The sequence below is a fragment of the Scyliorhinus torazame genome, chromosome 25 (genome assembly GCF_047496885.1).
Source record: "Scyliorhinus torazame isolate Kashiwa2021f chromosome 25, sScyTor2.1, whole genome shotgun sequence".
Classification (NCBI taxonomy): domain Eukaryota; kingdom Metazoa; phylum Chordata; class Chondrichthyes; order Carcharhiniformes; family Scyliorhinidae; genus Scyliorhinus; species Scyliorhinus torazame.
In genome coordinates, this window is record NC_092731.1 from 43,862,363 (window position 1) to 43,884,429 (window position 22,067).

General features: G+C 46.2%; 9 non-coding genes across 9 annotated transcripts; all 9 read right to left on the reverse strand.

Annotated features, from left to right (window-relative positions):
* Positions 1-743: 743 nt before the first annotated feature.
* On the reverse strand, positions 744-815 carry trnad-guc (transfer RNA aspartic acid (anticodon GUC)). The gene has a single exon. It is a non-coding gene; the product is annotated as a tRNA-Asp (tRNA).
* Positions 816-2,107: 1,292 nt separating this feature from the next.
* trnad-guc (transfer RNA aspartic acid (anticodon GUC)) lies at positions 2,108-2,179 on the reverse strand. The gene has a single exon. It is a non-coding gene; the product is annotated as a tRNA-Asp (tRNA).
* Positions 2,180-3,471: 1,292 nt separating this feature from the next.
* trnad-guc (transfer RNA aspartic acid (anticodon GUC)) lies at positions 3,472-3,543 on the reverse strand. Its single transcript has one exon. It is a non-coding gene; the product is annotated as a tRNA-Asp (tRNA).
* Positions 3,544-6,198: 2,655 nt separating this feature from the next.
* Positions 6,199-6,270, reverse strand: trnad-guc (transfer RNA aspartic acid (anticodon GUC)). Its single transcript has one exon. It is a non-coding gene; the product is annotated as a tRNA-Asp (tRNA).
* A 1,292-nt stretch (positions 6,271-7,562) lies between these two features.
* trnad-guc (transfer RNA aspartic acid (anticodon GUC)) lies at positions 7,563-7,634 on the reverse strand. Its single transcript has one exon. It is a non-coding gene; the product is annotated as a tRNA-Asp (tRNA).
* Positions 7,635-10,289: 2,655 nt separating this feature from the next.
* Positions 10,290-10,361, reverse strand: trnad-guc (transfer RNA aspartic acid (anticodon GUC)). Its single transcript has one exon. It is a non-coding gene; the product is annotated as a tRNA-Asp (tRNA).
* Positions 10,362-11,006: 645 nt separating this feature from the next.
* trnad-guc (transfer RNA aspartic acid (anticodon GUC)) lies at positions 11,007-11,078 on the reverse strand. The gene has a single exon. It is a non-coding gene; the product is annotated as a tRNA-Asp (tRNA).
* A 2,656-nt stretch (positions 11,079-13,734) lies between these two features.
* Positions 13,735-13,806, reverse strand: trnad-guc (transfer RNA aspartic acid (anticodon GUC)). Its single transcript has one exon. It is a non-coding gene; the product is annotated as a tRNA-Asp (tRNA).
* A 1,292-nt stretch (positions 13,807-15,098) lies between these two features.
* Positions 15,099-15,170, reverse strand: trnad-guc (transfer RNA aspartic acid (anticodon GUC)). Its single transcript has one exon. It is a non-coding gene; the product is annotated as a tRNA-Asp (tRNA).
* Positions 15,171-22,067: the final 6,897 nt, after the last annotated feature.

The following is a 22,067-nucleotide window of genomic DNA, read 5'->3' on the forward strand; positions in this document are numbered from 1 at the left end:
ACTTGGAGTATAGTGTTCAATTCTGGTCGCCACACTACCAGAAGGATGTGGAGGCTTTAGAGAGGGTGCAGAAGAGATTTACCAGAATGTTGCCTGGTATGGAGGGCATAAGCTATGAGGAGCGATTGAATAAACTCGGTTTGTTCTCACTGGAACGAAGGAGGTTGAGGGGCGACCTGATAGAGGTATACAAAATTATGAGGGGCATAGACAGAGTGGATAGTCAGAGGCTTTTCCCCAGGGTAGAGGGGTCAATTACTAGGGGGCATAGGTTTAAGGTGAGAGGGGCAAAGTTTAGAGTAGATGTACGAGGCAAGTTTTTTACGCAGAGGGTAGTGGGTGCCTGGAACTCACTACCGGAGGAGGTAGTGGAGGCAGGGACGATAGGGACATTTAAGGGGCATCTTGACAAATATATGAATAGGATGGGAATAGAAGGATACGGACCCAGGAAGTGTAGAAGATTGTAGTTTAGTCGGGCAGTATGGTCGGCACGGGCTTGGAGGGCCGAAGGGCCTGTTCCTGTGCTGTACATTTCTTTGTTCTTTGTTTGTTCTTTTGTAATGTGTCCGTTTCGCTGACCCATGCATTGCACAGAAATATTGGTGCAGGCGGTTTTGATGAGCGGTCTCAATTCCGCACTGTTGATTGCATCTCTGGTGCGGTGTGTCTTGGCGGATTCGACAGCCGATGTACCAATTCTAAAAAATCATACCCAATTTTTTTCTGGTAAGGTACAAACTCTCCCCGTCGGGGAATTGAACCCCGGTCTCCCGCGTGACAGGCGGGTATACTAACCACTATACTAACGAGGAACGTCGGTTTGGCGAGACCCGCTTGGCCAACTGAGGGTTTCTGCGCCTCTGAAATCACTCCATTTACTGAAGATGCTCGATTTGTCTGTGAAATCAGTAAAATCGCGGCAACTCAATACCATGTGGAAAGGAAGATCGTCTCATGTTAATTTTGGAAGACTGGATGCAGGATCACCCAAACACTTCCGCGTGTATAGAGCTGTAAATATTGAGGCGGTTGTTCACTTCAGACCCTGACATCTGCAGGCGGGCGAATGGCAGCAATATTCACGCGATCAGTTCCAGTGGCATGAGATTCCGCAAAAATTATATCGGAAATTATGTTTGGCTCCATGTAAAGTAAAAACAATTTCAATTAACCAGTTGCCTAAACAGGGCCACTACTTATATAGTCAGCAAGCAACATTATACATCAGACTTTTGTGCAAAACAGGAGATGTGTATTTTTGCTTTTCCCAGAAAACACATTGAATGAAACTGTCTTGTTCACCATCACGACACAGTATGAAGAGAGATGGGATCGGCAGGTTCCAAAATCACGAATCACGTCGACGGTGGTTACATTCGTGTCAGAAGTGTGTCGGCCCAGGGCACAGTGTCTGAGGGACTGGGTCTGCGTGGGGCAATTATGATATTCAGTCCACTGTCAATGAGATTTTGTTCCCCTTTACTTCGTAATAATAGACAGAGTAGTGAAGCAAAGAAGACATGAAAGACAAATTCAGGAACCACGGTTCAGAAGGGTCCACTATGCGTCACTTTACAAGACATTTCTTGGAATGAGGCTGATGCGTGTTGGGAGATGATCCGGTTCATCAAATTTATACATTTTGTGTCCAGTTTTTGCATTTTCATCGCGGTTCGAAGGCCGTTGTTTAATATCGCGGGGTGCAGGTCATCTGTATCGGCGAATGTGTTCCTAACCAGTAGCTGAGAGTCACTGTCCGATCCTGCTTGATTGTCTTATTATTCACGAGTTGGTTGAGTTGACCGTTGGAGAAATCTCTTTGAATTGTATCATTTTTGCGAGTGCATATCGTGTGCGACAAATGGCGCATGTTGAAGGCAGCGTTTTTCTTTTACAGGGGCAAATATGGGAAATGAAGAAGGTAATGTGTCCGCTTCGCTGACCCATGCATTGCACAGAAATATTGGTGCAGGCGGTTTTGATGAGCGGTCTCAATTCCGCACTGTTGATTGCATCTCTGGGGCGGTGTGTCTTGGCAGATTCGACAGCCGATGTACCAATTCTAAAAAATCATTCCCAATTTTTTTCTGGTAAGGTACAAACTCTCCCCATCGGGGAATTGAACCCCGGTCTCCGGCGTGACAGGCGGGGATACTAACCACTATACTAACGAGGAACTTCGGTTTGGCACGATACGCTTGGCCAACTGAGGGTTTCTGCGCTTCTGAAATCACTCCATTTACTGAAGATGCTCGATTTGTCTGTGAAATCAGTAAAATCGCGGCAACTCAATACCATGTGGAATGGAAGATCGTCCCATGTTAATTTTGGAAGACTGGATGCAGGATCACCCAAACACTTCCGCGTGTATTGAGCTGTAAATATTGAGGCGGTTCTTCACTTCAGACCCTGACATCTGCAGGCGGGCTAATGGCAGCAATATTCACGCGATCAGTTCCAGTGGCATGAGATTCCGCAAAAATTATATCGGAAATTATGTTTGGCTCCATGTAAAGTAAAAACGATTTCAATTAACCAGTTGCCTAAACAGGGCCACTACTTATATAGTCAGCAAGCAACATTATACATCAGACTTTTGTGCAAATCAGGAGATGTGTATTTTTGCTTTTCCCAGAAAACACATTGAATTAAACTGTCTTGTTCACCATCACGACACAGTATGAAGAGAGATGGGATCGGCAGGTTCCAAAATCACGAATCACGTCGACGATGGTTACATTCGTGTCAGAAGTGTGTCGGCCCAGGGCACAGTGTCTGAGGGACTGGGTCTGCGTGGGGCAATTATGATATTCAGTCCACTGTCAATGAGATTTCGTTCCCCTTTACTTCGTATTAATAGATAGAGTAGTGAAGCAAAGAAGACATGAAAGACAAATTCAGGAACCACGGTTCAGAAGGGTCCACTATGCGTCACTTTACAAGACATTTCTTGGAATGAGGCTGATGCGTGTTGGGAGATGATCCGGTTCATCAAATTTATACATTTTGTGTCCAGTTTTTGCATTTTCATCGCGGTTCGAAGGCCGTTGTTTAATATCGCGGGGTGCAGGTCATCTGTATCGGCGAATGTGTTCCTAACCAGTAGCTGAGAGTCACTGTCCGATCCTGCTTGATTGTCTTATTATTCACGAGTTGGTTGAGTTGACCGTTGGAGAAATCTCTTTGAATTGTATCATTTTTGCGAGTGCATATCGTGTGCGACAAATGGCGCATGTTGAAGGCAGCGTTTTTCTTTTACAGGGGCAAATATGGGAAATGAAGAAGGTAATGTGTCCGCTTCGCTGACCCATGCATTGCACAGAAATATTGGTGCAGGCGGTTTTGATGAGCGGTCTCAATTCCGCACTGTTGATTGCATCTCTGGGGCGATGTGTCTTGGCGGATTCGACAGCCGATGTACCAATTCTAAAAAATCATTCCCAATTTTTTTCTGGTAAGGTACAAACTCTCCCCGTCGGGGAATTGAACCCCGGTCTCCCGCGTGACAGGCGGGGATACTAACCACTATACTAACGAGGAACTTCGGTTTGGCAGGATACGCTTGGCCAACTGAGGGTTTCTGCGCTTCTGAAATCACTCCATTTACTGAAGATGCTCGATTTGTCTGTGAAATCAGTAAAATCGCGGCAACTCAATACCATGTGGAAAGGAAGATCGTCCCATGTTAATTTTGGAAGACTGGATGCAGGATCACCCAAACACTTCCGCGTGTATTGAGCTGTAAATATTGAGGCGGTTGTTCACTTCAGACCCTGACATCTGCAGGCGGGCTAATGGCAGCAATATTCACGCGATCAGTTCCAGTGGCATGAGATTCCGCAAAAATTATATCGGAAATTATGTTTGGCTCCATGTAAAGTAAAAACGATTTCAATTAACCAGTTGCCTAAACAGGGCCACTACTTATATAGTCAGCAAGCAACATTATACATCAGACTTTTGTGCAAATCAGGAGATGTGTATTTTTGCTTTTCCCAGAAAACACATTGAATTAAACTGTCTTGTTCACCATCACGACACAGTATGAAGAGAGGTGGGATCGGCAGGTTCCAAAATCACGAATCACGTCGACGATGGTTACATTCGTGTCAGAAGTGTGTCGGCCCAGCGCACAGTGTCTGAGGGACTGGGTCTGCGTGGGGCAATTATGATATTCAGTCCACTGTCAATGAGATTTCGTTCCCCTTTACTTCGTAATAATAGACAGAGTAGTGAAGCAAAGAAGACATGAAAGACAAATTCAGGAACCACGGTTCAGAAGGGTCCACTATGCGTCACTTTACAAGACATTTCTTGGAATGAGGCTGATGCGTGTTGGGAGATGATCCGGTTCATCAAATTTATACATTTTGTGTCCAGTTTTTGCATTTTCATCGCGATTCGAAGGTCGTTGTTTAATATCGCGGGGTGCAGGTCATCTGTACCGGCGAATCTGTTCCTAACCAGTAGCTGCGAGTCACTGTCCGATCCTGCTTGATTGTCTTATTATTCACGAGTTGGTTGAGTTGACCGGTGGAGAAATCTCTTTGAATTGTATCATTTTTGCGAGTGCATATCGTGTGCGACAAATGGCGCATGTTGAAGGCAGCGTTTTTCTTTTACAGGGGCAAATATGGGAAATGAAGAAGGTAATGTGTCCGCTTCGCTGACCCATGCATTGCACAGAAATATTGGTGCAGGCGGTTTTGATGAGCGGTCTCAATTCCGCACTGTTGATTGCATCTCTGGGGCGGTGTGTCTTGGCGGATTCGACAGCCGATGTCCCAATTCTAAAAAATCATTCTCAATTTTTTTCTGGTAAGGTACAAACTCTCCCCGTCAGGGAATTGAACCCCGGTCTCCCGCGTGACAGGCGGGGATACTAACCACTATCCAACGAGGAACTTCCGTTTGGCAAGATACGCTTGGCCAACTGAGGGTTTCTGCGCTTCTGAAATCACTCCATTTACTGAAGATGCTCGATTTGTCTGTGAAATCAGTAAAATCGCGGCAACTCAATACCATGTGGAAAGGAAGATCGTCCCATGTTAATTTTGGAAGACTGGATGCAGGATCACCCAAACACTTCCACGCGTATTGAGCTGTAAATATTGAGGCTGTTGTTCACTTCAGACCCTGACATCTGCAGGCGGGCTAATGGCAGCAATATTCACGCGATCAGTTCCAGTGGCATGAGATTCCGCAAAAATTATATCGGAAATTATGTTTGGCTCCATGTAAAGTAAAAACGATTTCAATTAACCAGTTGCCTAAACAGGGCCACTACTTATATAGTCAGCAAGCAACATTATACATCAGACTTTTGTGCAAATCAGGAGATGTGTATTTTTGCTTTTCCCAGAAAACACATTGAATTAAACTGTCTTGTTCACCATCACGACACAGTATGAAGAGAGATGGGATCGGCAGGTTCCAAAATCACGAATCACGTCGACGATGGTTACATTCGTGTCAGAAGTGTGTCGGCCCAGGGCACAGTGTCTGAGGGACTGGGTCTGCGTGGGGCAATTATGATATTCAGTCCACTGTCAATGAGATTTTGTTCCCCTTTACTTCGTATTAATAGATAGAGTAGTGAAGCAAAGAAGACATGAAAGACAAATTCAGGAACCACGGTTCAGAAGGGTCCACTATGCGTCACTTTACAAGACATTTCTTGGAATGAGGCTGATGCGTGTTGGGAGATGATCCGGTTCATCAAATTTATACATTTTGTGTCCAGTTTTTGCATTTTCATCGCGGTTCGAAGGCCGTTGTTTAATATCGCGGGGTGCAGGTCATCTGTATCGGCGAATGTGTTCCTAACCAGTAGCTGAGAGTCACTGTCCGATCCTGCTTGATTGTCTTATTATTCACGAGTTGGTTGAGTTGACCGTTGGAGAAATCTCTTTGAATTGTATCATTTTTGCGAGTGCATATCGTGTGCGACAAATGGCGCATGTTGAAGGCAGCGTTTTTCTTTTACAGGGGCAAATATGGGAAATGAAGAAGGTAATGTGTCCGCTTCGCTGACCCATGCATTGCACAGAAATATTGGTGCAGGCGGTTTTGATGAGCGGTCTCAATTCCGCACTGTTGATTGCATCTCTGGGGCGATGTGTCTTGGCGGATTCGACAGCCGATGTACCAATTCTAAAAAATCATTCCCAATTTTTTTCTGGTAAGGTACAAACTCTCCCCGTCGGGGAATTGAACCCCGGTCTCCCGCGTGACAGGCGGGGATACTAACCACTATACTAACGAGGAACTTCGGTTTGGCAGGATACGCTTGGCCAACTGAGGGTTTCTGCGCTTCTGAAATCACTCCATTTACTGAAGATGCTCGATTTGTCTGTGAAATCAGTAAAATCGCGGCAACTCAATACCATGTGGAAAGGAAGATCGTCCCATGTTAATTTTGGAAGACTGGATGCAGGATCACCCAAACACTTCCGCGTGTATTGAGCTGTAAATATTGAGGCGGTTGTTCACTTCAGACCCTGACATCTGCAGGCGGGCTAATGGCAGCAATATTCACGCGATCAGTTCCAGTGGCATGAGATTCCGCAAAAATTATATCGGAAATTATGTTTGGCTCCATGTAAAGTAAAAACGATTTCAATTAACCAGTTGCCTAAACAGGGCCACTACTTATATAGTCAGCAAGCAACATTATACATCAGACTTTTGTGCAAATCAGGAGATGTGTATTTTTGCTTTTCCCAGAAAACACATTGAATTAAACTGTCTTGTTCACCATCACGACACAGTATGAAGAGAGGTGGGATCGGCAGGTTCCAAAATCACGAATCACGTCGACGATGGTTACATTCGTGTCAGAAGTGTGTCGGCCCAGCGCACAGTGTCTGAGGGACTGGGTCTGCGTGGGGCAATTATGATATTCAGTCCACTGTCAATGAGATTTCGTTCCCCTTTACTTCGTAATAATAGACAGAGTAGTGAAGCAAAGAAGACATGAAAGACAAATTCAGGAACCACGGTTCAGAAGGGTCCACTATGCGTCACTTTACAAGACATTTCTTGGAATGAGGCTGATGCGTGTTGGGAGATGATCCGGTTCATCAAATTTATACATTTTGTGTCCAGTTTTTGCATTTTCATCGCGATTCGAAGGTCGTTGTTTAATATCGCGGGGTGCAGGTCATCTGTATCGGCGAATCTGTTCCTAACCAGTAGCTGCGAGTCACTGTCCGATCCTGCTTGATTGTCTTATTATTCACGAGTTGGTTGAGTTGACCGGTGGAGAAATCTCTTTGAATTGTATCATTTTTGCGAGTGCATATCGTGTGCGACAAATGGCGCATGTTGAAGGCAGCGTTTTTCTTTTACAGGGGCAAATATGGGAAATGAAGAAGGTAATGTGTCCGCTTCGCTGACCCATGCATTGCACAGAAATATTGGTGCAGGCGGTTTTGATGAGCGGTCTCAATTCCGCACTGTTGATTGCATCTCTGGGGCGATGTGTCTTGGCGGATTCGACAGCCGATGTACCAATTCTAAAAAATCATTCCCAATTTTTTTCTGGTAAGGTACAAACTCTCCCCGTCGGGGAATTGAACCCCGGTCTCCCGCGTGACAGGCGGGGATACTAACCACTATACTAACGACGAACTTCGGTTTGGCAAGATACGCTTGGCCAACTGAGGGTTTCTGCGCTTCTGAAATCACTCCATTTACTGAAGATGCTCGATTTGTCTGTGAAATCAGTAAAATCGCGGCAACTCAATACCATGTGGAAAGGAAGATCGTCCCATGTTAATTTTGGAAGACTGGATGCAGGATCACCCAAACACTTCCGCGTGTATTGAGCTGTAAATATTGAGGCGGTTGTTCACTTCAGACCCTGACATCTGCAGGCGGGCTAATGGCAGCAATATTCACGCGATCAGTTCCAGTGGCATGAGATTCCGCAAAAATTATATCGGAAATTATGTTTGGCTCCATGTAAAGTAAAAACGACTTCAATTAACCAGTTGCCTAAACAGGGCCACTACTTATATAGTCAGCAAGCAACATTATACATCAGACTTTTGTGCAAATCAGGAGATGTGTATTTTTGCTTTTCCCAGAAAACACATTGAATTAAACTGTATTGTTCACCATCACGACACAGTATGAAGAGAGATGGGATCGGCAGGTTCCAAAATCACGAATCACGTCGACGATGGTTACATTCGTGTCAGAAGTGTGTCGGCCCAGGGCACAGTGTCTGAGGGACTGGGTCTGCGTGGGGCAATTATGATATTCAGTACACTGTCAATGAGATTTCGTTCCCCTTTACTTCGTATTAATAGATAGAGTAGTGAAGCAAAGAAGACATGAAAGACAAATTCAGGAACCACGGTTCAGAAGGGTCCACTATGCGTCACTTTACAAGACATTTCTTGGAATGAGGCTGATGCGTGTTGGGAGATGATCCGGTTCATCAAATTTATACATTTTGTGTCCAGTTTTTGCATTTTCATTGCGGTTCGAAGGCCGTTGTTTAATATCGCGGGGTGCAGGTCATCTGTATCGGCGAATGTGTTCCTAACCAGTAGCTGAGAGTCACTGTCCGATCCTGCTTGATTGTCTAATTATTCACGAGTTGGTTGAGTTGACCGTTGGAGAAATCTCTTTGAATTGTATCATTTTTGCGAGTGCATATCGTGTGCGACAAATGGCGCATGTTGAAGGCAGCGTTTTTCTTTTACAGGGGCAAATATGGGAAATGAAGAAGGTAATGTGTCCGCTTCGCTGACCCATGCATTGCACAGAAATATTGGTGCAGGCGGTTTTGATGAGCGGTCTCAATTCCGCACTGTTGATTGCATCTCTGGGGCGGTGTGTCTTGGCGGATTCGACAGCCGATGTCCCAATTCTAAAAAATCATTCTCAATTTTTTTCTGGTAAGGTACAAACTCTCCCCGTCAGGGAATTGAACCCCGGTCTCCCGCGTGACAGGCGGGGATACTAACCACTATCCAACGAGGAACTTCCGTTTGGCAAGATACGCTTGGCCAACTGAGGGTTTCTGCGCTTCTGAAATCACTCCATTTACTGAAGATGCTCGATTTGTCTGTGAAATCAGTAAAATCGCGGCAACTCAATACCATGTGGAAAGGAAGATCGTCCCATGTTAATTTTGGAAGACTGGATGCAGGATCACCCAAACACTTCCACGCGTATTGAGCTGTAAATATTGAGGCTGTTGTTCACTTCAGACCCTGACATCTGCAGGCGGGCTAATGGCAGCAATATTCACGCGATCAGTTCCAGTGGCATGAGATTCCGCAAAAATTATATCGGAAATTATGTTTGGCTCCATGTAAAGTAAAAACGATTTCAATTAACCACTTGCCTAAACAGGGCCACTACTTATATAGTCAGCAAGCAACATTATACATCAGACTTTTGTGCAAATCAGGAGATGTGTATTTTTGCTTTTCCCAGAAAACACATTGAATTAAACTGTCTTGTTCACCATCAGGACACAGTATGAAGAGAGATGGGATCGGCAGGTTCCAAAATCACGAATCACGTCGACGATGGTTACATTCGTGTCAGAAGTGTGTCGGCCCAGCGCACAGTGTCTGAGGGACTGGGTCTGCGTGGGGCAATTATGATATTCAGTACACTGTCAATGAGATTTTGTTCCCCTTTACTTCGTATTAATAGATAGAGTAGTGAAGCAAAGAAGACATGAAAGACAAATTCAGGAACCACGGTTCAGAAGGGTCCACTATGCGTCACTTTACAAGACATTTCTTGGAATGAGGCTGATGCGTGTTGGGAGATGATCCGGTTCATCAAATTTATACATTTTGTGTCCAGTTTTTGCATTTTCATCGCGGTTCGAAGGCCGTTGTTTAATATCGCGGGGTGCAGGTCATCTGTATCGGCGAATGTGTTCCTAACCAGGAGCTGCGAGTCACTGTCCGATCCTGCTTGATTGTCTTATTATTCATGAGTTGGTTGAGTTGACCGGTGGAGAAATCTCTTTGAATTGTATCATTTTTGCGAGTGCATATCGTGTGCGACAAATGGCGCATGTTGAAGGCAGCGTTTTTCTTTTACAGGGGCAAATATGGGAAATGAAGAAGGTAATGTGTCCGCTTCGCTGACCCATGCATTGCACAGAAATATTGGTGCAGGCGGTTTTGATGAGCGGTCTCAATTCCGCACTGTTGATTGCATCTCTGGGGTGATGTGTCTTGGCGGATTCGACAGCCGATGTACCAATTCTAAAAAATCATTCCCAATTTTTTTCTGGTAAGGTACAAACTCTCCCCGTCGGGGAATTGAACCCCGGTCTCCCGCGTGACAGGCTGGGATACTAACCACTATACTAACGAGGAACTTCGGTTTGGCACGATACGCTTGGCCAACTGAGGGTTTCTGCGCTTCTGAAATCACTCCATTTACTGAAGATGCTCGATTTGTCTGTGAAATCAGTAAAATCGCGGCAACTCAATACCATGTGGAAAGGAAGATCGTCCCATGTTAATTTTGGAAGACTGGATGCAGGATCACCCAAACACTTCCGCGTGTATGAAGCTGTAAATATTGAGGCGGTTGTTCACTTCAGACCCTGACATCTGCAGGCGGGCTAATGGCAGCAATATTCACGCGATCAGTTCCAGTGGCATGAGATGGCGTTTGTTTCGGTGCAACTTATTATTCATGAGTTGGTTGAGTTGACCGGTGGAGAAATCTCTTTGAATTGTATCATTTTTGCGAGTGCATATCGTGTGCGACAAATGGCGCATGTTGAAGGCAGCGTTTTTCTTTTACAGGGGCAAATATGGGAAATGAAGAAGGTAATGTGTCCGCTTCGCTGACCCACGCATTGCACAGAAATATTGGTGCAGGCGGTTTTGATGAGCGGTCTCAATTCCGCACTGTTGATTGCATCTCTGGGGCGGTGTGTCTTGGCGGATTCGACAGCCGATGTACCAATTCTAAAAAATCATTCCCAATTTTTTTCTGGTAAGGTACAAATCCTCCCCGTCGGGGAATTGAACCCCGGTCTCCCGCGTGACAGGCGGGGATACTAACCACTATACTAACGACGAACTTCGGTTTGGCTAGATACGCTTGGCCAACTGAGGGTTTCTGCGCTTCTGAAATCACTCCATTTACTGAAGATGCTCGATTTGTCTGTGAAATCAGTAAAATCGCGGCAACTCAATACCATGTGGAAAGGAAGATCGTCCCATGTTAATTTTGGAAGACTGGATGCAGGATCACCCAAACACTTCCGCGTGTATTGAGCTGTAAATATTGAGGCGGTTGTTCACTTCAGACCCTGACATCTGCAGGCGGGCTAATGGCAGCAATATTCACGCGATCGGTTCCAGTGGCATGAGATTCCGCAAAAATTATATCGGAAATTATGTTTGACTCCATGTAAAGTAAAAACGATTTCAATTAACCAGTTGCCTAAACAGGGCCACTACTTATATTGTCAGCAAGCAACATTATACATCAGACTTTTGTGCAAATCAGGAGAAGTGTATTTTTGCTTTTCCCAGAAAACACATTGAATTAAACTGTCTTGTTCACCATCACGACACAGTATGAAGAGAGATGGGATCGGCAGGTTCCAAAATCACGAATCACGTCGACGATGGTTACATTCGTGTCAGAAGTGTGTCGGCCCAGGGCACAGTGTCTGCGGGACTGGGTCTGCGTGGGGCAATTATGATATTCAGTACACTGTCAATGAGATTTCGTTCCCCTTTACTTCGTAATAATAGACAGAGTAGTGAAGCAAAGAAGACATGAAAGACAAATTCAGGAACCACGGTTCAGAAGGGTCCACTATGCGTCACTTTACAAGACATTTCTTGGAATGAGGCTGATGCGTGTTGAGAGATGATCCGGTTCATCAAATTTATACATTTTGTGTACAGTTTTTGCATTTTCATCGCGGTTCGAAGGCCGTTGTTTAATATCGCGGGGTGCAGGTCATCTGTATCGGCGAATCTGTTCCTAACCAGTAGCTGCGAGTCACTGTCCGATCCTGCTTGATTGTCTTATTATTCACGAGTTGGTTGAGTTGACCGTTGGAGAAATCTCTTTTAATTGTATCGTTTTTGCGAGTGCATATCGTGTGCGACAAATGGCGCATGTTGAAGGCAGCGTTTTTCTTTTACAGGGGCAAATATGGGAAATGAAGAAGGTAATGTGTCCGTTTCACTGACCCACGCATTGCAGAGAAATATTGGTGCGGACGGTTTTAATGAGCGGTCTCAATTCCGCACTGTTGATTGCATCTCTGGGGCGGTGTGCCTTGGCTGATTCGACAGCCGATGTACCAATTCGAAAAAATCATTCCCAATTTTTTTCTGGTAAGGTACAAACTCTCCCCGTCGGGGAATTGAACCCTGGTCGCCCGCGTGACAAGCGGGGATACTAACCACTAAAATAACGAGGAACTTCAGTATTGCGAGACACGCTTGGCCAACTGAGGGTTTCTGCGCCTCTGAAATCACTCCATTTACTGAAGATGCTCGATTTGTCTGTGAAATCAGTAAAATCGCGGCAACTCTATGCCATGTGGAAAGGAAGATCGTCCCATGTTAATTTTGGAAGACTGGATGCAGGATCACCCAAACACTTCCGCGTGTATTGAGCTGTAAATATTGAGGTGGTTGTTCACTTCAGACCCTGACATCTGCAGGCGGGCTAATGGCAGCAATATTCACGCGATCAGTTCCAGTGGCATGAGATTCCGCAAAAATTAGATCCGGAATTATGTTTGGCTCCATGTAAAGTAAAAACGATTTCAATTAACCAGTTGCCTAAACAGGGCCACTACTTATATAGTCAGCTAGCAACATTATACATCAGACTTTTGTGCAAATCAGGAGATGTGTATTTTTGCTTTTCCCAGAAAACACATTGAATTAAACGGTCTTGTTCACCATCACGACACAGTATGAAGAGAGATGGGATCGGCAGTTTCCAAAATCACGAATCACGTCGACGCTGGTTACATTCGTGTCAGAAGTGTGTCGGCCCAGGGCACAGTGTCTGAGGGACTGGGTCTGCGTGGGGCAATTATGATATTCAGTACACTGTCAATGAGATTTCGTTCCCCTTTACTTCGTAATAATAGGCAGAGTAGTGAAGCAAAGAAGACATGAAAGACAAATTCAGGAACCACGGTTCAGAAGGGTCCACTATGCGTCACTTTACAAGACATTTCTTGGAATGAGGCTGATGCGTGTTGAGAGATGATCCGGTTCAGCAAATTTATACATTTTGTGTACAGTTTTTGCATTTTCATCGCGGTTCGAAGGCCGTTGTTTAATATCGCGGGGTGCAGGTCATCTGTATCGGCGAATGTGTTCCTAACCAGTAGCTGAGAGTCACTGTCCGATCCTGCTTGATTGTCTTATTATTCACGAGTTGGTTGAGTTGACCATTGGAGAAATCTCTTTGAATTGTATCATTTTTGCGAGTGCATATCGTGTGCGACAAATGGCGCATGTTGAAGGCAGCGTTTTTCTTTTACAGGGGCAAATCTGGAAAATGAAGAAGGTAATGTGTCCGCTTCGCTGACCCATGCATTGCACAGAAATATTGGTGCAGGCGGTTTTGATGAGCGGTCTCAATTCCGCACTGTTGATTGCATCTCTGGGGCGGTGTGTCTTGGCGGATTCGACAGCCGATGTACCAATTCTAAAAAATCATTCCCAATTTTTTTCTGGTAAGGTACAAACCCTCCCCGTCGGGGAATTGAACCCCGGTCTCCCGCGTGACAGGCGGGGATACTAACCACTATACTAACGACGAACTTCGGTTTGGCAAGATACGCTTGGCCAACTGAGGGTTTCTGCGCTTCTGAAATCACTCCATTTACTGAAGATGCTCGATTTGTCTGTGAAATCAGTAAAATCGCGGCAACTCAATACCATGTGGAATGGAAGATCGTCCCATGTTAATTTTGGAAGACTGGATGCAGGATCACCCAAACACTTCCGCGTGTATTGAGCTGTAAATATTGAGGCGGTTGTTCACTTCAGACCCTGACATCTGCAGGCGGGCTAATGGCAGCAATATTCACGCGATCAGTTCCAGTGGCATGAGATTCCGCAAAAATTATATCGGAAAGAATGTTTGGCTCCATGTAAAGTAAAAACGATTTCAATTAACCACTTGCCTAAACAGGGCCACTACTTATATTGTCAGCAAGCAACATTATACATCAGACTTTTGTGCAAATCAGGAGATGTGTATTTTTGCTTTTCCCAGAAAACACATTGAATTAAACTGTCTTGTTCACCATCACGACACAGTATGAAGAGCGATGGGATCGGCAGGTTCCAAAATCACGAATCACGTCGACGCTGGTGACATTCGTGTCAGAAGTGTGTCGGCCCATGGCACAGTGTCTGCGGGACTGGGTCTGCGTGGGGCAATTATGATATTCAGTACACTGTCAATGAGATTTTGTTCCCCTTTACTTCGTAATAATAGACAGAGTAGTGAAGCAAAGAAGACATGAAAGACAAATTCAGGAACCACGGTTCAGAAGGGTCCACTATGCGTCACTTTACAAGACATTTCTTGGAATGAGGCTGATGCGAGTTGGGAGATGATCCGGTTCATCAAATTTATACATTTTGTGTCCAGTTTTTGCATTTTCATCGCGGTTCGAAGGCCGTTGTTTAATATCGCGGGGTGCAGGTCATCTGTATCGGCGAATGTGTTCCTAACCAGTAGCTGCGAGTCACTGTCCGATCCTGCTTGATTGTCTTATTATTCACGAGTTGGTTGAGTTGACCGTTGGAGAAATCTCTTTGAATTGTATCGTTTTTGCGAGTGCATATCGTGTGCGACAAACGGCGCATGCTGAAGGCAGCGTTTTTCTTTTACAGGGGCAAATATGGGAAATGAAGAAGGTAATGCGTGCGTTTCACTGACCCACGCATTGCACAGAAATATTGATGCGGGCGGTTTTGATGAGCGGTCTCAATTCCGCACTTTTGATTGCATCTCTGGGGCGGTGTGCCTTGGCGGATTCGACAGCCGATGTACCAATTCTAAAAAACCATTTTCAATTTTGTTCTGGTAAGGTACAAACTCTCCCCGTCGGGGAATTGAACCCCGGTCTCCCACGTGACAGGCGGGGATACTAACCACTATACTAACGAGGAACTCCGATTCGGTGTGCCATGCTTGGCCAACTGAGGGTTTCTGCGCCTCTGAAATCACTCCATTTACTGAAGATGCTCGATTTGTCTGTGAAATCAGTAAAATCGCGGCAACTCAATACCATGTGGAAAGGAAGATCGTCCCATGTTAATTTTGGAAGACTGGATGCAGGATCACCCAAACACTTCCACGTGTATTGAGCTGTAAATATTGAGGCTGTTGTTCACTTCAGACCCTGACATCTGCAGGTGGGCTAATGGCAGCAATATTCACACGATCAGTTCCAGTGGCATGAAATTTGGCAAAAATTAGATCGGAAATTATGTTTGGCTCCATATAAAGTAAAAACGATTTCAATTAACCTGTTGCCTAAACAGGGCCACTACTTATATAGTCAGCAAGCAACATTATACATCAGACTTTTGTGCAAATGAGGAGATGTGTATTTTTGCTTTTCCCAGAAAACACATTGAATTAAACTGTCTTGTTCACGATCACGACACAGTATGAAGAGAGATGGGATCGGCAGGTTCCAAAATCACGAATCACGTCGACGCTGGTTACATTCGTATCAGAAGTGTGTCGGCCCAGGGCACAGTGTCTGAGGGACTGGGTCTGCGTGGGGCAATTATGATATTCAGTACACTGTCAATGAGATTTTGTTCCCCTTTACTTCGTAATAATAGACAGAGTAGTGAAGCAAAGAAGACATAGAACATAGAACAATACAGCGCAGTACAGGCCCTTCGGCCCACGATGTTGCACCGAAACAAAAGCCATCCAACCTACACTATGCCATTATCAAAGAACAAAGAACAAAGAAATGTACAGCACAGGAACAGGCCCTTCGGCCCTCCAAGCCCGTGCCGACCATACTGCCCGACTAAACTACAATCTTCTACACTTCCTGGGTCCGTATCCTTCTATTCCCATCCTATTCATATATTTGTCAAGATGCCCCTTAAATGTCCCTATCGTCCCTGCCTCCACTACCTCCTCCGGTAGTGAGTTCCAGGCACCCACTACCCTCTGCGTAAAAAACTTGCCTCGTACATCTACTCTAAACTTTGCCCCTCTCACCTTAAACCTATGCCCCCTAGTAATTGACCCCTCTACCCTGGGGAAAAGCCTCTGACTATCCACTCTGTCTATGCCCCTCATAATTTTGTATACCTCTATCAGGTCGCCCCTCAACCTCCTTCGTTCCAGTGAGAACAAACCGAGTTTATTCAATCGCTCCTCATAGCTTATGCCCTCCATACCAGGCAACATTCTGGTAAATCTCTTCTGCACCCTCTCTAAAGCCTCCACATCCTTCTGGTAGTGTGGCGACCAGAATTGAACACTATACTCCAAGTGTGGCCTAACTAAGGTTCTATACAGCTGCAACATGACTTGCCAATTCTTATACTCAATGCCCCGGCCAATGAAGGCAAGCATGCCGTATGCCTTCTTGACTACCTTCTCCACCTGTGTAGCCCCTTTCAGTGATCTGTGGACCTGTACTCCTAGATCTCTTTGACTTTCAATACTCTTGAGGGTTCTACCATTCACTGTATATTCCCTACCTGCATTAGCCCTTCCAAAATGCATTACCTCACATTTGTCCAGGTTAAACTCCATCTGCCATCTCTCCGCCCAAGTCTCCAGACAATCTAAATCCTGCTGTATCCTCAGACAGTCCTCATCGCTATCCGCAATTCCACCAACCTTTGTGTCGTCTGCAAACTTACTAATCAGACCAGTTACATTTTCCTCCAAATCATTTATATATACTACAAAGAGCAAAGGTCCCAGCACTGATCCCTGTGGAACACCACTGGTCACAGCCCTCCAATTAGAAAAGCATCCCTCCATTGCTACCCTCTGCCTTCTATGGCCTAGCCAGTTCTGTATCCACCTTGCCAGTTCACCCCTGATCCCGTGTGACTTCACCTTTTGTACTAGTCTACCATGAGGGACCTTGTCAAAGGCCTTACTGAAGTCCATATAGACAACATCTACTGCCCTACCTGCATCAATCATCTTAGTGACCTCCTCGAAAAACTCTATCAAGTTAGTGAGACACGACCTCCCCTTCACAAAACCGTGCTGCCTCTCACTAATACGTCCATTTGCTTCCAAATGGGAGTAGATCCTGTCTCGAAGAATTCTCTCCAGTAATTTCCCTACCACTGAAGTAAGGCTCACCGGCCTGTAGTTCCCGGGATTATCCCTGCCACCCTTCTTAAACAGAGGAACAACATTGGCTATTCTCCAGTCCTCCGGGACATCCCCTGAAGACAGCGAGGATCCAAAGATTTCTGTCAAGGCCTCAGCAATTTCCTCTCCAGCCTCCTTCAGTATTCTGGGGTAGATCCCATCCGGCCCTGGGGACTTATCTACCTTAATATTTTTTAAGACACCCAACACCTCGTCTTTTTGGATCACAATGTGACCCAGGCTATCTACACCCCCTTCTCCAGACTCAACATCTACCAATTCCTTCTCTTTGGTGAATACTGATGCAAAGTATTCATTTAGTACCTCGCCCATTTCCTCTGGCTCCACACATAGATTCCCTTGCCTATCCTTCAGTGGGCCAACCCTTTCCCTGGCTACCCTCTTGCTTTTTATGTAAGTGTAAAAAGCCTTGGGATTTTCCTTAACCCTATTTGCCAATGACTTTTCATGACCCCTTCTAGCCCTCCTGACTCCCTGCTTAAGTTCCTTCCTACTTTCCTTATATGCCACACAGGCTTCGTCTGTTCCCAGCCTTTTAGCCCTGACAAATGCCTCCTTTTTCTTTTTGACGAGGCCTACAATATCATTCGTCATCCAAGGTTCCCGAAAATTGCCGTATTTGTCTTTCTTCCTTACAGGAACATGCCTGTCCTGTATTCCTATCAACTGACACTTGAAAGCCTCCCACATGTCAGATGTTGATTTGCCCTCAAACATCCGCCCCCAATCTATGCTCTTCAGTTCCCGCCTAATATTGTTATAATTAGCCTTCCCCCAATTTAGCACATTCATCCTCGGACCACTCTTATCCTTGTCCACCAGTACTTTAAAACTTACTGAATTGTGGTCACTGTTACCGAAATGCTCCCCTACTGAAACATCTACCACCTGGCCGGGCTCATTCCCCAATACCAGGTCCAGTACCGCCTCTTCCCTAGTTGGACTGTTTACATATTGTTTTAAGAAGCCCTCCTGGATGCTCCTTACAAACTCTGCCCCGTCTAAGCCCCTGGCACTAAGTGAGTCCCAGTCAATATTGGGGAAGTTGAAGTCTCCCATCACCACAACCCTGTTGTTTTTACTCTTTTCCAAAATCTGTCTACCTATCTGCTCCTCTATCTCCCGCTGGCTGTTGGGAGGCCTGTAGTATACCCCCAACATTGTGACTGCACCCTTCTTATTCCTGATCTCTACCCATATAGCCTCACTGCCCTCTGAGGTGTCCTCTCGCTGTATAGCTGTGATACTCTCCTGAACAAGTAGCGCAACTCCGCCTCCCCTTTTACATCCCCCTCTATCCCGCCTGAAACATCTAAAACCTGGAACGTTTAGCTGCCAATCCTGCCCTTCCCTCAACCAGGTCTCTGTAATGGCAACAACATCATAGTTCCAAGTAGTAATCCAAGCTCTAAGTTCATCTGCCTTACCCGTAATGCTCCTTGCATTAAAACATATGCACTTCAGGCCACCAGACCCGCTGTGTTCAGCAACTTCTCCCCGTCTGCTCTGCCTCAGAGCCACACTGTCCATATTCCCTAGTTCTCCCTCAACGCTCTCACCTTCTGACCTATTGCTCCCGTGCCCACCCCCCTGCCATACTAGTTTAAACCCTCCCGTGTGACACTAGCAAATCTCGCGGCCAGGATATTTATGCCTCTCCGGTTTAGATGCAACCCGTCCATCTTATACAGGTCACACCTGCCCCGGAAGAGCTCCCAGTGGTCCAGATAACCGAAACCCTCCCTCCTACACCAGCTGTTTAGCCACGTGTTTGTCTGCTCTATCTTCCTATTTCTAGCCTCACTGGCACGTGGCACAGGGAGTAATCCCGAGATTACAACCCTCGAGGTCCTGTCTTTTAACTTTCTGCCTAGCTCCCTGAACTCCTGCTGCAGGACCTCATGCCTCTTCCTGCCTATGTCGTTAGTACCAATATGTACAACGACCTCTACCTGTTTGCCCTCCCCCTTCAGGATTCCCTCTACCCGTTCGGAGACATCCTGGACCCTGGCACCAGGGAGGCAACATACCATCCTGGAGTCTCTTTCACGTCCACAGAAGCGCCTATCTGTTCCCCTGACTATAGAGTCCCCTATAACTATTACTCTTCTGCGCTTTGACCCTCCCTTCTGAACATCAGAGCCAGCCGTGGTGCCACTGCTCTGGCTGCTGCTGTTTTCCCCTGATAGGCTATCCCCCCCGACAGTATCCAAAGGGGTATATCTGTTCGAGAGGGGGACAACCACAGGGGATTCCTGCACTGACTGCCTGCCCTTTCTGGTGGTCACCCATTTCTCTGCCTGCACCTTGGGTGTGACCACACTTACATAACTGCGATCTATGACGCTTTCCGCCACCTGCATGCTCCTAAGTGCATCCAATTGCTGCTCCAACCGAACCATGCGGTCTGTGAGGAGCTGCAGTTGGGTGCACTTTCTGCAGATGAAGCCATCCAGGACGCTGGAAGCCTCCCGGACCTGCCACATCTCACAGTCAGAGCACAGCACCCCTCTAACTGACATTGCGTCAATTAATTAAAATTAAAATTTGTCTTTTTTTTTTAATAAATACTTTTTTTTTAAATTACAAAGTTACTGTCAACTATCTGTTTCCTAGCACTAGATTTCTAATAGAAATGCGATAGCTAACTATAATATCCTCCGATCTCTGGCTTAGATATCCTCTAAATTATAATTAAGTTATTATGTTTAATTAGTTCCCAAATAGTCAAAAAAATTTAGGTTAGAATCCCAACCAGCCACTCAGGTCACAGCTTTTCTGTGACGTCACTTCAGTTTCCCCCCGACACACACAATTTGAAAAAACAGGTATAAAAGTAAAAATCACTTGCTTACCTTCTGAGATGTTCTCAGGTTCTCTCGCTGACAGAGACTGCTCCTCCACCTCCAATCCTTGGCCTGCACAATGCTAATAATATATAATATAATATGGCACTTACCTTACACCAATGGGTCTTATTATTAGGTTAGAGGAGGAGGGTGGGTGGGAGACACTACACGTGTAGTGTCTCGGGTTTCCTCTCCACCAGAATTTATTGGGGGGGGGGGGGGGACTTGCCAGAGGTCGAACTTCCGGTTCCCGCCGAAATCCAAAGGGCTGCTCCTGTAAAGGTAAGGTTTTTAAACTCACTACTCACCTCCAAGAAGGCCCCTGCGCACCGCTGCCGCCGAAATCCAATGGGCTGCTCCTGTAAAGGTAAGTGCTTTTAAACTAACTACTCACCTCCCAGAAGGCCCCTGCGCACCGCTGCCGCCGAAATCCAATGGGCTGCTCCTGTAAAGGTAAGGTTTTTAAACTCACTACTCACCTCCCAGAAGGCCCCTGCGCACCGCTGCCGCCGAAATCCAAAGGGCTGCTCCTGTAAAGGTAAGGTTTTTAAACTCACTACTCACCTCCAAGAAGGCCCCTGCGCACCGCTGCCGCCGAAATCCAATGGGCTGCTCCTGTAAAGGTAAGTGCTTTTAAACTAACTACTCACCTCCCAGAAGGCCCCTGCGCACCGCTGCCGCCGAAATCCAAAGGGCTGCTCCTGTAAAGGTAAGGTTTTTAAACTCACTACTCACCTCCAAGAAGGCCCCTGCGCACCGCTGCCGCCGAAATCCAATGGGCTGCTCCTGTAAAGGTAAGTGCTTTTAAACTAACTACTCACCTCCCAGAAGGCCCCTGCGCACCGCTGCCGCCGAAATCCAATGGGCTGCTCCTGTAAAGGTAAGGTTTTTAAACTCACTACTCACCTCCCAGAAGGCCCCTGCGCACCGCTGCCGCCGAAATCCAAAGGGCTGCTCCTGTAAAGGTAAGGTTTTTAAACTCACTACTCACCTCCAAGAAGGCCCCTGCGCACCGCTGCCGCCGAAATCCAATGGGCTGCTCCTGTAAAGGTAAGTGCTTTTAAACTAACTACTCACCTCCCAGAAGGCCCCTGCGCACCGCTGCCGCCGAAATCCAATGGGCTGCTCCTGTAAAGGTAAGGTTTTTAAACTCACTACTCACCTCCCAGAAGGCCCCTGCGCACCGCTGCCGCCGAAATCCAAAGGGCTGCTCCTGTAAAGGTAAGGTTTTTAAACTCACTACTCACCTCCAAGAAGGCCCCTGCGCACCGCTGCCGCCGAAATCCAATGGGCTGCTCCTGTAAAGGTAAGTGCTTTTAAACTAACTACTCACCTCCCAGAAGGCCCCTGCGCACCGCTGCCGCCGAAATCCAAAGGGCTGCTCCTGTAAAGGTAAGGTTTTTAAACTCACTACTCACCTCCAAGAAGGCCCCTGCGCACCGCTGCCGCCGAAATCCAATGGGCTGCTCCTGTAAAGGTAAGTGCTTTTCATCCATATGTTTATCCAATAAACTTTTAAATGCCCTCAATGTTGGCGAGTTCACCACTGTAGCAGGTAGGGCATTCCACGGCCTCACTACTCTTTGCGTAAAGAACCTACCTCTGACCTCTGTCCTATATCTATTACCCCTCAGTTTAAAGTTATGTCCCCTCGTGCCAGCCATATCCATCCGCGGGAGAAGGCTCTCACTGTCCACCCTATCCAACCCCCTGATCATTTTGTATGCCTCTATTAAGTCTCCTCTCAACCTTCTTCTCTCCAACGAAAACAACCTCAAGTCCATCAGCCTTTCCTCATAAGATTTTCCCTCCATACCAGGCAACATC